The sequence below is a fragment of the Xiphophorus maculatus genome, chromosome 2 (assembly GCF_002775205.1).
Source record: "Xiphophorus maculatus strain JP 163 A chromosome 2, X_maculatus-5.0-male, whole genome shotgun sequence".
NCBI classification, from domain to species: domain Eukaryota; kingdom Metazoa; phylum Chordata; class Actinopteri; order Cyprinodontiformes; family Poeciliidae; genus Xiphophorus; species Xiphophorus maculatus.
In genome coordinates this window covers 27,453,322-27,457,665 of record NC_036444.1, presented here as the reverse complement: position 1 = coordinate 27,457,665, position 4,344 = coordinate 27,453,322, and the positions used below count along the sequence as shown (strand labels likewise).

Genomic DNA, 4,344 nt, shown 5'->3' with positions numbered 1-4,344 from the left:
TTTGGCGAACGTGTCTCTTTTGCGCAATCAACTCTTTTTCAGAAAATTGAAAAACCTTCTCAAGCCAACGCAAAAACTTTCCTTTGCGAAATTCGTAAGGACTTTTTTCTAACTTGACCATTTCCATCAACCTTTTCTATCGCAACACTTCAAAATGTGCATAAAATAATCTTGATGGGAACGTTGTTATTTTTGGGGTGCAACGTCAAACCCTCCAAGGTCCGATGTCCGAGGTAAACGAAACGTACGCGACACTTCGGACTGCTGAGTCCACAACTGAGAATTAGAAGCAGCGGTAGTTCAGGTCAATTTGTCTATTTTTAACAAATGTGCACTTTTGTCCACATTGTCATAGCACGGTATCTGTGTGTCGAATTTTTAAGATAGAGCTTCATTTAGTATAACTTGGAATAAAGCCGTAATATGAAGTGTGGAAAACGTTAAGCGCTGTGAATACTTTCTGGATGCAGCGCACAGCCAAAGCTAAAAATAAAAGACGATCAAAGATTAGAAAATGTCTGCTCACAGATGTTTTCCAACCATTCTGATTGAACTTTAGCTATTTTACCAAGCACCTGCCAAAAAATACAATCCTTAATGGGCAAAGCTGGTAAAGACATGCAGCTGGACCTGCAGTGAAATATGGCTCTATGAGGAATTAACTCATGGAGCCGAAATATAAAAGCATATGCCACTCTTAGGTTGTTAATATCCAAAAAATATAAAAACCCTTGTGTCATTTTGATCCTACAAAATTTCGCACTACATTGTATCGATCTAAAACATAAAAATCTTAATAAAATACGCTGAAGGTTGTGGTTGTAATGTGAAAAGGCTATTACAAAAATTCACGCTTTTTCGAGAATAAGGAACATCTGACACATAATGAGCCTTATGCAGAAATATCAAAAATCCAAGCGGGCAAGAAGCTTTTATTTAACTAAATGTTATTTAGAAAAAGAAAGCTTCGATATTTATTATACATCTTAAAAGTTTTCCTCTTGAACTTTTTCGTGCTTGTGATGGTCCGTGCAGTCGAAAGAGAGCCAGGCACAGGCTCAAATTCAAAAAGAGTTTTTTATATTTCTTATTTTTTTATTTAACCCAAAACAAAAATTTGGGTAAATAATGAAAAATGACAACATTGGGCCCATAAAAGAGGTCAAAGTAACAGAATTCAACTCAGACTGACTCAAACAAACAGACCTACCTAAATGAGACAAAAGGGAAGCTTAAATACTGGCTGATCAGGCCACAGAGACGACACAAAAAACCTAACTGAAGCTATGATAGGAAAATCCCATTTCCCCCCCACTCTCGATGATGATAATGGTATGAACCAATTTGCAGTCTCAGCGAGAGGGTCTTCGCTGCAGCCTGCGGAAAGGGGCGGTGACGGACCACTGTCAGTCTCATACCTTATATGGAAATTGGACTATTACATTCCGGAAATGAAGGGGGCGCTATTTTCACAGTCACTAGTATAAATACCTTAAAGAAGCGGGGTAAGAAGTTTGAGAGGTTTCACCACTGACATTTGCCACGCGATCCACAATGCAAAAACCAGGAAGTCAGCAAAAGGTACTTTCTACCGTATTAAATCCTTTTTTTACAGAGTAAATCAATACGCTTTTCTAGATTAGTTAGAAAATATAATTGACAGCTGTAAACGAGTGAAATTCGTAGTTCGGGAAGGCTAATTTTAGCATGTAGCATAGCTAATTATTTCGTGCAGGCCACCGTTAGATAAAAATCTAAAAGTAGAAAATGTATAATTGAAAAATGTATTTTATGCTCAAAATTTGTTTTTTTATTTAAATTTCACAGATGCACGTATCAATTTGTAACACTGGGATCGGAGCTAAAATTGTTCCGTACTGCATGAACAACAAGTACTACTGTCCCCTTTGCTCATACAGTGCGGATGAGTCTTACAAGGTTAAGAACCACATTGCAAGAACTGCTGTGGTTCAACATAACGGTATGGAAAAATACACTAATGAATGTTTTTTTTTACACACTTATCAGTTCTCTCGTGTTTTTATTTTATTTTATTTTTTAAGGTTAATATTTTTTAAAATATGTTTTTGTACACCAATGTTCAATTTCTGGAAAGTCTAATATTTTTTATAAACTAACAGCTTTCTTTATAAGCTATCAGCTGCCATCATAGTACCCAGAGATGAGTACATCTCTGGGTATTTTCAATGTATTTCAATGTATTTTTAGTAACTGTGCAGCAAACTACACATTTAAAAGTAACAAAGTATTTTGTGAAATGGCTATTATTAAGTACTGTTTTACTGATTATAACGTGCAATGTAATATTACCCATTTATTTAAGCAGACATTAATAAAAATGAAGTTATGTGCACTGTTAGGTATTTTAAAACCAAAAAGGAAACATTTTAATACAAGACAACAAATTAAGGTTAGAGGAAACCTAACATAAACAACTTTTATCTGTGTATCGTGTTTAAATTTTTTGTGTATTAAAATGTGTTCTTCATTCAGTGAAGTTACTCACATTATGTTGCATGTAAGAGTATAACATTTTGAAAAATGGTCCTAATTATTTATTTTTTTGTCAAAATTACAGAGTAATTGAGTTAATCTGATTAGTTAATCTCTGCCCATGGCTGTTTGAGCAATATCACTTCTAAAATTTAAATTCATTTTTTGCAGAATATATATTTGTTATCTGGAAGCCATTAATTGTTAAATCCTACAAAACAGTAACAATGTTAAGGAATGTACAGTGATTAATTCAAACATGGCTTTTTTTCTACCAATCAATTGTGTATTTAATAGCTACTACTTTTATTGTAGTAGCTATGAGGCTACTAAGAAAAACAGGGATTCATTCTCCCTGTTCTGAGGGATAATGAATCACATCTTGTTTAAACATATCTGCAATGTATATAAATGCTTTTTTAAAATTTTACTCATTTCTTTTTGTTACTGCAGAATTCCATATCTTCAGATGTGGCCTACCATGTAGAGACACCACTCACTTCCATTGTCCTTACTGTTTTTCCACCATTGACAGAAGGGACAGGTTTGTTAATCATTTGGTTAATCACAGAATGACTTTTCACATGGTGTCCAGCTGTGCAGCAGCCCAGCCACCTGTCCACCTACCAGCTACAGACATCCAGGCTACACAGGCGCCTGTCCGTCCAGCAGCTACAGACATCCAGGCTACACAGGCGCCTGTCCGTCCAGCAGCTACAGACATCCAGGCTACACAGGCGCCTGTCCGCTCAGAAGATATGATTACATGTGAAATGTGCAATCTGCGCCTGAGAAAAAAGAATCTTCGTATTCATTTGAAAAGAAAACACCATGAAAAAGTGGAGCTGATTTCACAAAATCATCATTTAAGGAGTCAGTATGTGGATGCAAAAAAAGGTGTTTTTGCTGTTCAGAAATCCTTTTGTGGTCCATCAAAACCTATACATGTAATCAAAAACACCTGGTCACAATTTCACAGATCAGAGTGTGAGCTTGACAGGTGTAATGTGAATGCACAATTTGCCAAGCGAAGTGGGATTTTGCCTTTTGAGTGTGAACACATTCAATCATTACGCTTTTGTCCACGCGCCACAGACTCAGAAGGACCTCTGTCTGAAACTACCCTCAACATCCTGGTTGACAACTTATGGTTCAGTGTTAAAAGAAAAGAAGAACTTTTAAAAAATCAGCAAGAGGCGCTATCAAGTAATACGCCGTTTTCAGTTCTTCTTTTTGGCAGTGGGACAGACACAACTTTTCACGTGTCTATCTTTGAACCAAAAATGGCATTTTTCAGCAGACTTGGAAGGGTGATTGTCACTTACGACAAAGGAAAAAATACCTGGCATTGTGCATGTACAGAGGGCAAAAGGTCCTGTACGCACAAGGCTACGGCAAAGTGGCATCTTTTTGAAAAAATGCCAGACATGTTCAAAGCAGCAGTACATTCAGAGGAGGATGTTATGTGTGGGACAACAGTATCAGAATGTCAGGAGGAAAGTGGTTCCATTACTGATGATGCAGCAGAGAGGATAATCAAGTATTTGATTTACCACAAGAAAATACCTGCTGATCTTCCTGACAGTCTTATCACCAGAAGTAGAGACGCCCAAACATCTGATCCCATCAGAGACTGAATGCACAGAATGTGGACAGCACGCCAGTCTTGGTGACCCTCAGTTGTTGTCTTCCCTTTATCCACGTAAGTCTGGTGTCTACTCAACAGATAAATGGGAAACATTTTGTGTACCAAGTAATTCATGTATTAATGTGACTCAAATGTTTTTCCTTGTCTCCATTGTATTTCTCAGGTGGCTGCAAGAATCCTTT

General features: G+C 36.9%; 1 long non-coding RNA gene across 1 annotated transcript; it reads left to right on the top strand.

The window, feature by feature from the left end:
* Positions 1 to 1,374: 1,374 nt before the first annotated feature.
* Positions 1,375 to 3,385, top strand: LOC111606193. The gene is made up of 3 exons (XR_002751950.1): positions 1,375 to 1,581; positions 1,828 to 1,981; positions 2,968 to 3,385. It is a non-coding gene; the product is annotated as an uncharacterized LOC111606193 (long non-coding RNA).
* Positions 3,386 to 4,344: the final 959 nt, after the last annotated feature.